Below are 17,282 nucleotides of genomic sequence, written 5' to 3' on the forward strand. Positions count from 1 at the left end.
TTAGAAAATTACATTGATTCATTTTTAAGTATTTATTTTTTAACTAACGTTCTTGTATTCGACAATGCAACTAGTGTTTTTATATATACATTAATGCAAAGGGGCTTTTTGATATATAAATGCTGCTCAATGAAACATTAGATTAGAGAGTCATACAGTACAGAAACATGCCCTTTAGCCACAGAATTGCAGAGAAATGTGGATGAGGCGCGCATCATCACACTGCCTCGGCAAGACTGCCAGCATAATCAAGGATGAGTCTCCCCCGTGTGACTCAGGGATGAGGTGCAGAAGTGTGACAACACACACCTCCAGATTCAGCGACAGCTTCTTTCCAGCTGTTATCAGACAGTTGGACCATCCCATCACTAACAGATTCACCACCTTATGGCTAAAGGAATTCCTCCTCATCTTCATTCTAAAGATACTTCCTCTTATTCTGAAGCTGTGTCCTCCGGTCCCAGACTCTCCCACAAGTAGAAACATCCTCTCCACATCCACTCTGTCCAGGGCCTTTTCATTGCTTTATCTGCCTGTAACTTGTTGAACTAATTGTGGCAATCCGATTAGCCAGGTCAAGAGTCACACATTTGTTTTGGCTTATAACTTAGGTTTTGTGTGATACACATTTCTTTCAATATTAAGCAAGACATAAAGAGCTAGAGTAACTCAACAGATCAGGCAGCATTTCTGGTGGAAATGGACAGGCAACGTTTCAAGTCGGGGCCCATCTCCATATAAAATGTAATTGAAAATTGCTGCCTAATCACCTGCTCAGCCATACTGTTTTGACCCTTCCCCTGCTTCCAGAGTTCTGCTCTTTAAATGCTAAGCTGAATATAAACATTAACAAAGATATAATTGATTTCTGTAAATGATAGTAACAATTTACGTTCAACTGACAGTTAAAATGAAAATATGCAATTATTATCCAGTCCGACTGTTCCAGCATTTGATGCATGATTGTGACATTCATTTTTACCGGATATTTAATTTGGCACTATAACGGAAATAGGTTTATAATATCCATAACATCTTGGCAAATTTCCTTGTCTGCTTTTCATTCTCCCAAAGCCTTCCACTCTAAATACATCAATCAGAATGTTTTCAACAAATCCTCATTAAATACCACAGATTCAGTGAATGGTCATTATTTGTCAATGGAGATATCATTCCTCCTGGTTCCTGTCCTTTTCCCTTTTCTGCATGGGAATTGTGAAGAGGTTTATTTCATGAATGGCAAAACGGCTTTTGACACATTGGCCTTCGTCAGTCAGATTATTGAGTATAGAAGTTGGGAGGTCATGTTGCACTTATCTAAGACGTTGGTGAGACCACATTTAGTTCAGTTCTGGGCACCATGTTAGAGGCAAGATCTTGTTAAGTTGGAAAGGATGCAGAAAGGTTTTACAACAATGTTGCCAAGACTCGACGGTCTGAGCTATAGGGAGAGGTTGAACAGGCTGGGACTCTATTCCCTAGAGCGCAGGAAGATGAGGGGTGATCTAATAGAGGTGTATAAAATCATGAGAGGAATAAATCGGGTAGATGCACAGAATCTCTTGCCCAAAGTAGAGGAACCGTGAACCGTAGGGCAAAGGTTTAAGATGAAGGGGAAAGATTTAATAGGAATCTGAGGGGTAACCTTTTCACATAAAAGATGGGGGATGTGTGCAAAGAGCTACCTGAGGAGGTAGTTGAGGCAGGGACTATCAGAATGTTTAAGAAACTATTAGACAGGTACATATATAGGACAGGTTTGGAGGGATATGGGCCAAGCGCAGGCAAGTGGGACTAGTCTAGGTGGGACTAGTGTAGATGGGACATGTTGGTTGGTGTGGGCATGTTGGGCCAAAGGATCTCTTTCCAAGCTGACACAATATCTCTGAAATGCCAAAACATAGAGGAAATTAACAGAAAAAGCCAAGTCACCTTGCCTTAGCTTTACCGATAAGTGAACGTTTGATGGATTCATACACAGCTATCTAGCTGCGGAAAGAGAGAGAGAGAGGTGTTTTTAACCCAACTGCGGAGAGAGAGAGGCGGAATAAGGAAATGTTACAAGCTGTTGAGTAAAGATGAGCAAAGGATGACGTTGTTCAAATATCCAATGGTCTGAAAACAGGCGAGCAGCACAACAATATCCTGAGGTCTAGAACTGTCGAGCACAGGAATGTACTTTAGATTTATTTTTATTTATTAGAAGTAGTGTACATTTCATAATACATTTCCTGTACCACTTCATATTTTAAACTTTAAAAAGAAGAAAAGTAAAGAGAGTTAGATAGGATAGTAAGTGCGTGAAAGAGTGATCAAGAGAGACCCTTAGAAACGTAAAACTCAAAAAAGAGTTAAGAAGAAAGCCAAAGAAAAAGAAAAAGAGAAGAAGAGAACAGAAGATATAAAAAGTAAAAAGTACTTTAGATTTAGAACATACTTCTTATACTTTAGACTTTGATAACAGTCATTATTAACTTGCACAGCACATTGATTAGGTTACATTTAGAGTGCTTGGTTCTTCTCGGACCAGCGGCAAAGTATGAAGGTGGTTGTGTACCGTGTAGTATCACCAGGGTGGTATCCTGGATGGAAAAATGAAGTAAAACTTGAAGTATTGAATCTCATTCCACACAGAAAGAGGTGGCTAAGAGTGGTTTTAATAGTTCTCCATTAGGAAAACATGATCAAAAATGTGTCCTAACCAAAGATACCTATAGTATCTTTGATCCTAACTGTTGGTCCTTAAAAAATAAAATAAGTAAAGAGGATAAACACAATCTGGTATCTGGGGTTGATATTATCTGCTAAATACTGCATTGACTAAAGATCAATTAATGCACAAATACTATTCCTCCTTGAATATGGTGGCTTTTACCTGAAAGAAAGCAATGAAATAAACATCAAATCATTGATAAATTCTCACATGCACCACATAATATCAAGCTTTCAAAATCCCTGAAAACACCAATAGCTTGACCCTCTCTGTCTCAAACCTCTATCTCTCTGACCAATGTGACAATTCATTTCCTCTCGCTCCAAGCCCTGTCCAGGCAGACAAACAGCCTTTGCTTTCCTGTTTCCTCCCCAATTCATTTTAATTTTAGCTTAGTTTTGTTTATCGTTATGTGTACCGAGGTATAGTGAAAAGCTTTTGTTGCGTGCTATCCAGTCAGCGGAAAGACTGTACATGATTACAATCGAGTCATCCACAGTGTACACAGGATCAAGGGAATAACATTTAGTGCAAGATAAAGTCCGTTCAAAGATAATCCGAGGTTTTCCATTGAGATAGATGGTAGCTCAGGACTGCTCGCTCAGAAGGGTCATTAACAAAGGTTGAAATTGAGGGAAAGGTGCAAGAAAAGTAGGAGCAAAGTAAAGTAGCTTCACGTGTGAATCTGAGTGGAACCGAATATGAGGCAGAGTAAGAAAAGGTTTTGAGAGAATGGCCAAGACTCAGCGAAACAGTTAAAGTAAGAGAGACCTGATTCCGTTTGGTCCCTGGACAACATGGTGGGAGACCAGTGAGCCACATATAAAGAATTCACGCTGCTTCCTGGCTCAGGTCTCCGTTAAACATAAAACACCAAGGAAGTGGCAGAACTCATAATGAAGGACAGCAGAACAAAACATCTATGCTGGATATTACCTCAGTCCTTTCACCTCCAAATTAATAACCCGTGCACAGAATTCTGAGATAAAATTGAATAGAGTCCAGAAGACCTACCGCTCATTTTTTCCTTCACATGCAGATAAGCTCCTCAAAACACGGGCAAAGTGGTTTACGTCTCAGACAGAAGAAACAAATTGAAAATCTTCAAATGCTACAGCATCCAAAGACAGCAAGTAATTTTGATATCAATACAGTGAAGATACAGGAAAGTAGACAAAAATGCTGGAGAATCTCAGCGGGTGAGGCAGCACCTATGGAGCGAAGGAAATAGGCAACGTTTGGGGCCGAAACCCTCCTTCAGACAGGAAGGTCATTTACAAGGATCTTGTGGCCCGAACAAAGTGTCTGTTTTCCATTTTGAAATAGTGAAGAATCATGTAATCACCTTCATTGCATCACAAATTCAAAAACAATTTACATTTCCAAGGTGTAGTTTCAATGGTCGATACCTGGCACTGAAAATAAATGTGCAGCATTACCAAATTGAGTATATTCACAAAACCTATTCCATCTCGACAGTTCAATCAGATACCCTCACCACAAACTTACCTCCATAACGCAAGACTATCTGATGGTTAATGTTGGAATTATTTAGAAATTGTTCACATTTACCATCAAAGGTTGATTAATAAAATTGAATAATTCTTCCTTCAAATTTAGGATTTGCCAAAGTTACTCTTTTTAGTTCAAAGCTGCTCAATTCATATGAGGCAATGATAGCACCTTAAAGTTCCACCTCTGCTGACCGGAATAAAATTGAATAAGTTATCCTCCAAATTTAAGATTTCCCAGAGGATAAGGGGAGAATTGATATAAGTATATATACAATTATGAGAGGCGTGGACAGTCAGGACCTTTCTCCCAGGGAGGAAATGGCAGAGACGAGAGGGCATAGCTTGTCATAGACGAGAGGGCAAAGTTTAAAGGAGATGAATGGAGCAAGTTTTTTTTTTAAAACAGAATGTGGATACGATGGCGGTATTTAAGGGGCTTTTAGATAGGCATATGGATATGCAGGGAATGGAGGAGCATGGATTATGTGATGGCAGATGAGATTAGTTTAGCTTGGCATCATTGTGCTCTGCAGTTCTGTTTTATGTTCCTGAATTTAAGATCCTGAATTTAAACTTTCTTCGCTTGTGAATGATACTTCCAACTCCAAATGTCATATATATCAACAGTATATCGACAAGAATTTGTGCTTAAGTGACCCACAGCACCCTTCTGTGAAAATAATTCCCCACTGAAAATCATAAGGTAGTGATCTTTTGTTGAAAAAAGTTACTCTTTTTAGTTCAAAGCTGCTCAATTCATATGAGGCAATGATAGCACATTAAAATTCCACCTCTGCTGTATTATTTGCACTGCTTAAATTAAATTGATGTTAATTTAATTTACAGCACCAAACGGCCACAGAATGTCTTCATTCATGTCTGCATCATTTAAAATTTAAAGGCACAAATTTTAACACGTCGTCCTAACACACTGGTGTAGAGGACATTTAGAAAGACGTTGCCAAGGTTAGAGGTTTATGTTTACAAAGAGAAACTCTTCAAATTTCCTGGAACTAAGGTAGAAATTAAACCTTAAGAGGCTCTCCTTTAGGAGATCGAATCACCCCACTTCCAGTCACCGACCGGAACTGCAAGGTACTCACCGGTTCCACGCTCCCCTCCAAGTCTGTCCAAAAAGCGCTGTCTGCGGAGGGCGCTTCTGCAGGGTGGACTGTTTACCCTCCTTAGGAGGCGAGGTCTCTCCTGCCACCAGCCGAGGAACTCTTTCCGGCGGCCACTCACCACGTACCTCGGTGACTGCCAACACCCCCCGGACACTTATTATTTTTTTTATTCAAATCGTTTGCTATGTCGCTCTTCAAGGGAGATGCTAAATGCATTTCGTTGTCTCTGTACTGTACACTGACAATTAAAATTGAATCTGAATCTGAATCTGAGTCTTTTAAGTTCCTGGGAGCTATCATCTCCAAGGACCTTAAATGAGGGGCCACCATCGACTCCACAGTCAAAAAGGCACAACAGGGGATGTACTTCCTGCGGCATCTGAGGAAGCACAATCTGCCACAGGCAATGGTGGTCCAATTATATGCAGCCATCGTAGAGTCTGTCCTCACCTTGGTCTGGTTTGGATCAGCCACCAAGCACGACATCCGGATGCTGCAGCGAATCGTCCGATCAGCTGAGAAGGTTATTGGCCGCAACCTTCCCTCCATTGACGAACTGTACACTGCAAGGGCCAGGAAGCGAGCCGGTAAGATCATCTCTGACCCCTCCCACTCTGGCCACAATCTCTTTGAATCACTTCTCTCTGGAAGGCGACTCCGGACTGTCAAAGCTGCCACAGCCAGACATAAAAACAGCTTTTTTTCCACGAGCTCTACTCAATAACCAAAAATCTGTAGCCTCCTTTTGCTCTGCTATTTTATTTAATTCACATGTTTAATCAATAATGTTTTATTATTCATGTATTATGTGTCATTCCTAACTATCACTGAATGTCATGCTGTCACCTGTGGGCGGAGCACTAAGGCGAATTCCTTGTATGTGAATACTTGGCCAATAAACTTATTCATTGATTCGTAAAGAGAAAGGGCCTATTTTCATTAGTAGGGAACCTTTGGCCCACCGACACCGTGCCGGCCAGTGATCCTCATACACTAGCTCTATCCAACACACCAGGGACGATTTACAATCTTACCAAAGCCAATTAACCCACAAACCTGTATGTCTTTGGAGTGTGGGAGGAAACGGGAACACCCGGAGAAAACCCACTCGGTCACAGGGAGAACGAACAAACTCCATACAGACAGCACCCGTGGTCAGAATCAAACCCGGGTCTCTGGTGCTGTAAGGCTGCAACTCCACTGCTGTGCTACTGTGCCGCCCTCTAAAGCTTACTGCCTGAAAGATAGTGGAGGCAAAAATCCTTCACCACAATCCAAAAGGGCATCCTATTGAGCTGTAACCTGAGTGTTAAGAGTGTTTTATTGCCATATGTCTGGAAAACGGAACAATTAAATTCTTACTTGCAGCATCTAAGCAGATATATGGACATAGTGCTCAATAGACACCACAATAAACAACAAGAAGTTCAATATATCAACACAAACAACACTATAGTGCAAAGACAAAAGCTTTGCTCCAAGTCCCTAGAGCAATCATGACAGTTTGTCATTCGGAGTTTAATTGGAGGCCGTATTGTTCAATAGCCTGATGGGTGTTTTTGAAGGATAACCTTGGCTATGGACCAAGGGCTGGAGATTGCATCAAACTGTTCCCCTTCTGTGCAAGCTTGGTTGGATATATGCCTCAAACATGGGAAGGAATATAGCCCAACAGCCACGTGAGTGGCAAGGGTGTGTTACTTGAAGAGAGGTGCGAACACTACTGACTACGACAGTATTGAATATATTTAAATATATATTGTATGCCCAGCCCATTTTGAAATGTAAATAAATAAATAATGTATATATATATATACACACATACACATACATATATATATATATATTTACACACACGTACACACATGCACATACACATGGGACAAGACAGCCCAACTCTTGTACTCAATGCACAGCTTCTGATTTGTGTATATATTTCTTACAATGAAGAAAGTTTTTTTTTTTAATTTACAAAAAGTCTTTTCCAATTACAAGGAAAAACAAAAATAGATAGTCACAAAATGCTGCAGTAACTCAGTGGGTCAATGAGCATCTCTGGAGAGGGGGGGGGGGGGGGGGGGGGGGTTGGGGGGGTGGTGGCGGGGGTTGTGGGGGGGGGTGTGGGGGGGGGGTTGGGGGGGGTGTTGGGTGGATGGGGGGTGGGTTGGTCACTGGTCGTTCTCCACCGGGATCAGAGTCTCCGCTTTCCGACATTGACGACATCTCCGACTGGGCTGGGTCTCCCACACTGGGCTGGGCTGGGCTGGGTCTCCAAAGATGGGCTGCTGCTTGGGGTGGGGCTGCTGCTTGGGGTGGGGGCTGCTGCTGGGGCGGGGCTGCTGCTCGGGCGGGGCTGCTGCTCGGGGCGGGGCTGCTGCTCGGGGCGGGGCTGCTGCTCGGGGCGGGGCTGCTGCTGCGGGGCGGGGCTGCTGCTCGGGGCGGGGCTGCTGCTCGGGGCGGGGCTGCTGCTCGGGGCTGGGCTGCTTCGGGTCCCTCCGAAAGTCCGGTTGGAAACGTCCGCCGGCCATCCTCAGCTCCAGTAAAGACATGATGGCGCAGGAAGTGGCGGACGGTCCTGGGGAGTGACAGGGGAAGAGACTAATCCGCGCGGCGCTGACTGGCAGGAGAAGTGATCGATCTGCACACACTTGTTTTTTTAAGATTTTTAAACCTCACTCATTTTTACGACATTCAACCGATCGGAACGAAACTTAGTGCACTCGCAGCACAGGAGACCGGTGAGTGAACTGCCGAAAAATCGTAGCGCTATCGCGAACCGTTTTTGCGAAAATAGAAAGACCGCCAAACCAGAAGATAACAAGATAAGAGGTTTATTTAGATAGATAGATAGATAGATAGATAGATAGATAGATAGATAGATAGATAGATAGATAGATAGATAGATAGATAGATAGATAGATAGATATATATAGATAGATATATATATATATATATATATATATATGTGTGTGTATGCTACTCTTTGTTGCAGCTGTAAGAAGTACAACACAATAGCATGTTTAGCAATTCAATATTCATTTCTTAGTGTAAGTTATTGTCGATTAGTGTGTGTGTGTGTGTGTGTGTGTGTACGCATATATATAATATATATATATATAAAGCAATACTGTGAATAAATGTTGCTGAAACTCTGCAAGATCAGGTTTTCTAAATTATGTGGACCTCTTAATTAGAAACAAAAGTGGTTCTGTTTAAGATTTCACTCAGCCAGCTGTTTATCATCTGTCCTGCCCCAGTCAAAAGGTTGGAATAGAGAACTTGCAGAATTCTTCCTGGAACTGGGGCCCTGACGTAACTTTCTGACAGAAAAAATTAGATTCTCGTCAACCAGCTTGTCTGCAATTGGAATGAAATTTAATGTGCCAAAGTAAATTTACGTAAAGGGAGGGAAATATACATGAATATAAATAGCATATATTTAACCACTGGATATATATTATTATATATAATATATATATATATATATATATATATATATATATATATATATATATATATATATATATATATATATTAACCCAATAGTAGACAGCCATCCAAACCATCTCTGGGTGCCCGCTCTACCACCCACCAAATGGAGCTCGGGTCCTGGCAGACATTGACACAGAGACAACAACCTGGCTGCTCAACACCTGGCTTGGGATCCAACTATTCCTTTGGTTTATGTTTCATTCGCAAGAAGAAGAACCCAATATATTTTTATATAAGGACCATATAAATAAATTTTGTACACATATATGTATACACATTTCCAACCTCAACATAGACGGTCCTGAGGGATAGAAACATAGAAACATAGAAAATAGGTGCAGGAGTAGGCCATTCAATATGATCATGGCTGATCATCCAACTCAGTATCCTGTTCCTGCCTTCTCTCCATACCCCCTGATCCCTTTAGCCACAAGGGCCACATCTACCTCCCTCTTAAATATAGCCAATGAACTGGCCTCAACTACCTTCTGCGGCAGAGAATTCCAGAGATTCACCACTCTCTGTGTGAAAAAGGTTTTCCTCATCTCGGTCCTAAAAGATTTCCCCCTTATCCTTAAACTATGACCCCTTGTTCTGGACTTCCTCAACATCGGGAACAATCTTCCTGCATCTAGCCTGTCCAACCCCTTAAGAATTTTGTAAGTCTCTTTAAGATCCCCCCTCAATCTTCTAAATTCTAGCGAGTACAAACCGAGTCTATCCAGTCTTTCTTCATATGAAAGTCCTGACATCCCAGGAATCAGTCTGGTGAACCTTCTCTGTACTCCCTCTATGGCAAGAATGTCTTTCCTCAGATTAGGAGACCAAAGCTGTACGCAATACTCCAGGTGTGGTCTCACCAAGACCCTGTACAACTGCAGTAGAACCTCCCTGCTCCTATACTCAAATCCTTTTGCTATGGATCTTGTCATCGTTGGTACGGAGAGAGCATGGAGAAACAAGGAACTGAAGACGCTGGTTTACGAAAATATACAGTGCCCTCCATAATGTTTGGGACAAAGACCCATCATTTATTTATTTGATTCTGTACTCCACAATCTGAGATTTGTAATAGAAAACAATCACATGTGGTTAAAGTGCACATTGTCAGATTTTAATAAAGGCCATTTTTATACATTTTGGTTTCACCATGTAGAAATTACAGCAGTGTTTAAAGATAGTACCCTCCCCACCCCCACATGGCTTCACAGGTGTTTGTAATTGCTCAGGTGTGTTTAATTGCCTCCTTCATGCCAGTATAAGAGATCTCTCAGCACCTCGTCTTTCCTCCAGTCTTTCCATCACCTTTGGAAACTTTTATTGCTGTTTATCAACATGAGGACCAAAGTTGTGCCAATGAAAGTCAAATAAGCCATTATGAAACCAAGAATAAAACTGTTAGAGACATCAGCCAAACCTTAGGCTTACCAAAATCAACTGGTTGGAACATCATTAAGAAGAAAGAGAGCACTGGTGAGCTTACTAATCATAAAGGGACTGGCAGGCCAAGGAAGACCTCCACAGCTGATGACAGAAGAATTATCTATAATAAAGAAATCCATAGTTTAAGGATAAGGGGGAAATCCAACAGATCAGAAACAATCTTCAGGAGTCAGGTGTGGATTTGTCAATGACCACTGTCTGCAGAAGACTTAAAAGAGCAACCACAGTTCTAGGAAAAGGTCTTGTGGACAGATGAGATGAAGATTAACTTATATCAGAGTGATGGCAAGAGTAAAGTATGGAGAAGAGAAGGAACTGCCCAAGATCCAAAGCATACCACCTCATCTGTGAAACACGGTGGTGGGGGTGTTATGGCCTGGGCATATATGGCTGCTGAAGGTACTGACTCACTTATCTTCATTGATGATACAACTGCTGATGGTCGTAGCATAATGAATTCTGAAGTGTATAGACACATCCTATCTGCTCAATTAAAAAAAAACAAAAGTCTCAAAACACAATGATCCCAAACATACCGCTAAAGCAACAAAGGAGATTTTCAATGCGAAAAAATTGTAATTTCTTGAGCTCCGTCAATCACCTGATCTGAACCCAATTGTTCATGCCTTTTATATGCTGAAGAGAAAACTGAAGGGAACTAGCCCCTAAATCAAGCATTAGCTAAAAATGGCCACAATGCAGGCCTGGCAGAGCATCACCAGAGAAGACACCCAGCAACTGGTGATGTCCATGAATCGCAGACTTCAAGCAGTCAAAGGATATGCAACAAAATACTAAACATGACTACTTTCATTTACATGACATTGCCGTGTCCCAAACATTACAGTGCCCTGAAATGGGGGGACTATGTATAAACACTGCTGTAATTTCTACATGATGAAACCAAAATGTATAAAAATGGCCTTTATTAAAATCTGACAATGTGCACTTTAACCACATGTGATTTTTTTTTCTATTACAAATCTCAAATTGTGGAGTACAGAGGCAAATAATTAAATAAAGGGTCTTTGTCCCAAACATTATGGAAGGCACTGTATATACAATGTGCTGGAGTAACTCAGCAGGACAGGCAGCATCTCTGGGGAATATGGATAGGTGACGTGCAGAGGATGGATCCCTTTTGTGAGAATTTAAAACAGACCTTTTCAAAACAGAGGGTCGCCCACTTAAGACAGAGATGAGAGGATTTTTTCTTCCCCCAAATAGTCTTGAAAATTACACCACTCTCCTCAAAGGAAGGTGAAAGCAGAATATTTGAATAATTCTAAAACAGAAGCAGACAGAAATCTTGCTAAGTAACCCAGTAAGATATAGTCTGGACGGCTATAATGCAAGAATTAAGACACAAGGAACTGCAGGTGCTGGAATCTTGAGCAAAACACAAAGTGCTGGAGAAACAAAGAACTGACAGAAGGTACACAAAAATGCTGGAGAATCTCGGCGGGTGCAGCAGCATCTGTGGAGCGAAGGAAATAGGCAATGTTTCAGGCTGAAACGCTTCTTCAGGAAGCTGCTGCACCCGCTGAGTTTCTCCAGCATTTTTGTGTACCTTCGATTTTCCAGCATCTACAGTTCCTTCTTAAACAAAGAACTGACAGATGTTGGTTTATACCAAAGATAGACACAAAGCACAGAGTAACTCAGTGGGTCAGGCAGCATCTCTGGAGAAAAAGGGTGGGTGATGTTTCAGGTCGGGACCCTTCTTCCGACTCTGCAAATTGGGTTGGGTCGGAACTGGGAGGTGCAGAACCAAAGTTAGAAGCCACGAGGCCCAAGGTGGAGGCGCAGGCAAGTGGCGAGTAAACCCATGTGGCTGGGGTAGCGAGTCCGGGTTAAAACATGGTCTAGGGTCGGAGAGCCGTGGGTATCACAGAGGGGGAACAGCGAGAGAGGGTGTTGCAGAACTCCCATTGGAGAGAGGAGGAGAATTCTTCAAAGTAGGCATACCTTGAGACAGGGGCGGTAAAAACCGGGGTGGGGGGGGGGGGGGGGCAGGGGGGACATGTCCCCCTCTGTTGGAGAGGTGTGGGACATCCCCCCCAAGTTTTTGTAATCCGAATTTATAACCCGGTGAAATCTCCGCTTTCCGCGAGACAGTGGGGGTGGGACTGCTGTTCGAGGGTGTCGATTGGACGAGAGAGATGTGGGTCAGCAGGCAATGGGGGTGGGACATGATGATTCAGCGTGATCATTGGAGGAGGGAGACGTGCCAAAACACTCTCGGCACAGACCTGCGCCTCATCAGCAGTCAGGATCCATCCCGGCTCTCTGGCGCTGTCCCCCCCCCCGGGTGTCCCCCCCCCCCACGCCCGCGGATGGCCAGAGACATCGGGAGTCAGACGCGAGCTGTATCCCCAGGCCCACAGCCAGCGCAGAGAAGTAGCACTAAACCCAGCTCAACTCTGCCTGTCCCGCCAGGTGAACCTGCCTGGGCTTGCGGGAAATATGGCCAGCGCGGAGAAGCAGCGCTGGTGTCCCGTCAGTCCAGGCAGGGCTGTAGGTTAACCCGGCGAGACGGGCAGAGTTGAGCTGCATTTAACGCTGGATTGAGCCTCCGAAGCCTCGCGCGTGTGAGTGTGAGTGTGCGCATTCGCGCGGGGCCGCCAAAAAATGGTCTGGCCTCTGTCCCCCGGTCCCCTCCATATTTTGATAGCGAGTTCCGTGCCTGCCTTGAGAAGACTTCACAGTGGAGCAGACAAAATGTAAAAACAAAAAACTGCAGATGCTGGTTTACACTGAAGATGGACACATAAGTGGCAGAGGAACTCAGCGGGTCAAGCAGCATCTGCAGAGGAAAGTTCATACGTTTTATGAGCAGAATTAGGCCATTTGGCCCATCAAGTCAACTCTGCCATTCAATTATGGCTGATCTATCTTTCCCTCTCAACCCCATTCTCCTGCCTTCTCCCCATAACCCATGACATCGCACTAATCAAGGAATGGACTGGCGCATTTCTAGTGGGGACCCTTTAGACGGGAATGGAGTTGGGAATGAGATCTGACAGCCTTTATTAAATGCTAGAATAGTCTTAAGGGGCCGAGTGGCCTACCCCTGGGTATGCGTTTGTGTTTAGATAGTATCGTTATATAAATAGTAATCACATTGTGAAAACACATATAATTAATGATATATATATATTATATGAAGTGTGGATAAACGGTGCATTTGTATGCAATGACTTGCTACAGTGTTTCAGTAAGTGTGAGATTCCAGTGTGTAGTAATTGATTGGTGGGTGATGAATGATGTTACTGTGCTGTGGCTGGGCGTACGAAGAGGGGCTGGAGAGGGGATTGCCAGAGAGGGGGGCGTGACAGCCCACTGACAGGCATCGTGTGAAGGCTGGTGAACGCCGCTTCGCTCCTCACCCACTCTCTCACTCACTCACTCACTCACTCCGCCGCTCAGACAGAGTCCGACTGCCCCCCCCCTACACACACCAGCCGGGCTCCGGGAGACTCGCCCACCACAGTCACACCGACCCTGACATCTGCAGAAACAACAGCCCGACCATCCCTGGAGGTGGAACATAAAGAGACAAGGGAGAGATACAGAGAGACTCGGACAATCTCCAGTCTGCACACACAGACCCGGTAAGAAACACATGTGGCAGCCACCAACCCTTGCATGCTTTTGTAGAGGGGCGAGTGAGTTAAACGGAGGCGATTTCTCGCCATGGACTGGAGAGGAGAGGGAGGGGAGAGTGTTTGCACACTGGAGCAGCTGGCGTTAAACTTTAGCCAGCTCCCCATGGTCTAGTTTCTCCTCGAGTGCTGCAACGTGAGCTGGTCTCGACAGCCTGCGAGCCACCGCCGGGCAGGGGGAGTGAGATGAACACTGAGCACCCGGCTGTGTCATCCGAAGGGGGTTTTTTGGTGACCATGGGGGGAACGGTGAGCTGTTTGCTCGCACCGTGGTCTCAGGCGTGAGCTCTGGGCTGTGAGCAACTACTTGCATGCAGTGGCTGAAATCACAGCCAACCCTGCGGTCCACTTGTCAAAGTGAACGGATGGAACTCAAACTGCAGATGCTGGTTTAAACCTAAGATTGACACAAAAAGCTGGAGGAACTCAACGGGCCAGGCAGCATCTCTGGAGAGAAGGAATGGGCGACGTTTCAGTTCGAGACCCTTCTTCAAACTCCAGTCTGAAGAAGGGTCTCGACCCGAAAAATCACCCATTCCTTCTCATCGGGTATGCTGCCTGTCCCGCTGAGTTACTCCAGCATTTTGTGTCAATCTTGGCATGAAACTCAAATCTCCACCCAACCCTTATCTCACCCTCGCTTTGTATCAGTGGACATTGCATGCATGTGTGTGTCCAAGTGCTGATATATGCATATATATATATATGCTTGTGTGTGTGTGTGTACTTGTGTGCAGGTGTATTGCGTTATTGGTGTGTGTTGCATGGGGCGTTCACCAGCCTTCACACCGTGCCTGTCAGTGGGCTGTCACGCCCCCCTCTCTGGCAACCCCCTCTCCAGCCCCACTGCTCCTATGTGTGTCCATGTGTTTGTATGTGCACTGGTGTTCATGTGTGGCTCCACACATTGGTGTGCAGTGTGTGTTCCTCTGTTTTCTGTCCACATGTAGACAGGTTGCTATTTTTACTACGTGCTCATGTGTGTTGTCACATGATTGTGTGTGTGCAAAATGTTGCGTGCGTTTCTGCCTCCATGTGACCATATGTTGTGTGTGTATCTGTCTGTGTTGTGTGTTTTTCACGTGTAGTGTGTGTGTCTACTTGTTGGGAGTGTGTTGTGTGTCTACATGTGTGTGTGTGAGGGTGTTTTGTATGGGTGTGTATGTGCGTGCATGTGAGTGAGTGTGTGTTTGTCCACATGTTGCATGTGTGCATGTGTGTGCATATCCACCTTTTGTGTATGTGTATCTGTACACATGTGTGAATGTGTGGTCAGTCCATGTGTGTATTTGCACATATCAACCTGTTTGTGTGTGTGTGTGTCTGAGCACGTGTATGTGTGCGCGCGCTTGTCCACCTGTTTCAGGTGTGTGTGTGTCGAGCTGTTGGGTCCACCTGTTTTGTGTGTGTACGTCCCTGCTAGTGTGTGCATGTGTGTGTCCACCTTTTGTGAATGTGGGTGAATCTGGCCCCTCTCTCTTTTTTCTGTTCCCACCACGTGGCCACCACACGACACATGTTTGATCCCAGCTCCCCATCATGTTGTGTAGCTGCTGCTCCATGAGATAGTCTGAAGCAGCCCTGGCACTGGTTGCAGGTTGACTCTGATATCTTCACCATACACGCTGTATTTTTAGTGTTGCTGCCATATTAAGATTTTTTTTGCTGTGTGTGCCAGCACCAAATGTGGAGTGTAAAATATGTCAGCCTGCCACTGCCAGTTTAATCTGGCCCACCGCAACGCTGATGAAATCTTCTCCATGAGATCTCTGCTGGAATTATTGGTGTAATTGTCAATTGTGTAAACATCACGCTGCTTGGCTGTCGTTAAAGTTGTCAATGCGAGATACTGTGCTACTCTTCGTTAGTTTAAAAGGGCAATAAAATATTTCCGAATAAGAAAAATGTACACAAGGGCGGCACAGTGGCGCAACGGGTAGAGCTGCTGCCTCTCAGCGCCAGAGACCCGGGTTTAGTCCCGATCTCGGGTGTTGTCTGTGTGGAATTCCCTGTGACCGCGTGGGTTTCCTCCTGCATCCCAAAGACGTGGGGGTTTGTTGGTTAATTAGCCTCCGTAAAATTGCCCCTAATGTACAGGGAGTGGATGAGAAAGTGGGATAACATAGAAGTACACCTCTACATTCTAATTTAGAAGCCAAACACTAATGAACACTCCAAGTGCACTTTAGATATATACGTGTGCAATATATAGCAAAGCTGCCCCTTTTTATTCTTGCGTTTTACTTTTACGTTTTTAAATGATGTTATTTTTATTGAATGCAGTATATTGTGTTTTTACCACGTGCGAGCAAAGCACCAAGTCAAACTCCTTGTACGTGTACATACGTGGCCAATAAATTGATTCTGGTGAAACTAGTGTGGATGGATGATCGATGGTTGTCATGGACCAGGTTGAAGGGCCTGTTTCCCTGCTGTATCTCTAAACTTTCTGGGTATGCAGTAAAATTGGTTTGTAACTGTGCGTGAACACACTTAGATGTTTGTCAACGACCGGCGGTGGAAGCAGACAGTCTGAAAGAGCTCTGTTCTCATTGCTGGAGCTTTCCCAGTCAGATAGCTGCCTTACGACCGCAGATTATCAGTATATCTGTCAGCATGTTTAGCAGCCGTAGAGTCATACAGCGTGGAAACAGGCCCTTCGGCACAACTTGACCAACATTTCCCATCTACACTTGTCCCGCCTGCCTGCATTTGACCCATATCCCTCTAAACCTTTTCTATCCATGTACCTGTCCAAACGTTTTATTAAATGTTGCGATTGCACATGCCTCAACTACCTCCTCCAGCAGCTTGTTCCATACACCCACCACCCTTTGTGTTAAATAGTTACCCCTCAGATTCCTATAACATCTTTTCCTCCCTCACCGTAAACCTATTTTGACTGGTTCTCAATGTCGCTGCTCTGGAGCTAGTGCGTCTACTTGATCTGTTCCTCTCATGATTTTGTGAGCCTTCAGGTCACATTGTTTGGCTCCTTCCCTGCCTGTAGCTTCTCTCTCTATCTCTCATGGAACAGGCTCAGGGGCCAACTGGCCTGCTCCTGCTCCTGTTTCATTCCTCTTAATTCTCACAGAATCCATCACCCTGCCTCATTATCCTTTTCACCCAAGACTCTCTTCCTTCTACATGATTTTCTGATGCTTCTTATCACAAGCACCTTCTCAGCTCATCCTCTCTGCTCCTTCATTAAGTCCTTTCACTGTCGTTGTGATTTGAGGTCCTCTTGCTTACCAGAAGAGCAATCGCACTTGTGGTGTAGAGTGGGCAGCGGTAGAGTTACTGCCTTATATCGCTAGAGACCCGTGTTTGA

At 44.3% G+C, this 17,282-nt stretch overlaps 1 protein-coding gene across 1 annotated transcript in view; it reads left to right on the plus strand.

Annotated features, from left to right (window-relative positions):
- The first annotated feature begins 13,609 nt into the window (after positions 1-13,609).
- Positions 13,610-17,282, plus strand: part of slc38a3b (solute carrier family 38 member 3b) — a 104,723-nt gene continuing 101,050 nt past the window's right edge. Inside the window, exon 1 of the mRNA XM_055648068.1 lies at positions 13,610-13,900. The gene's annotated coding sequence lies outside the window, so the exon portion shown is untranslated. The remainder of the gene's footprint in view (positions 13,901-17,282) is intronic.

The sequence above is a fragment of the Leucoraja erinacea genome, chromosome 16, assembly GCF_028641065.1.
Source record: "Leucoraja erinacea ecotype New England chromosome 16, Leri_hhj_1, whole genome shotgun sequence".
Taxonomy (NCBI): domain Eukaryota; kingdom Metazoa; phylum Chordata; class Chondrichthyes; order Rajiformes; family Rajidae; genus Leucoraja; species Leucoraja erinaceus.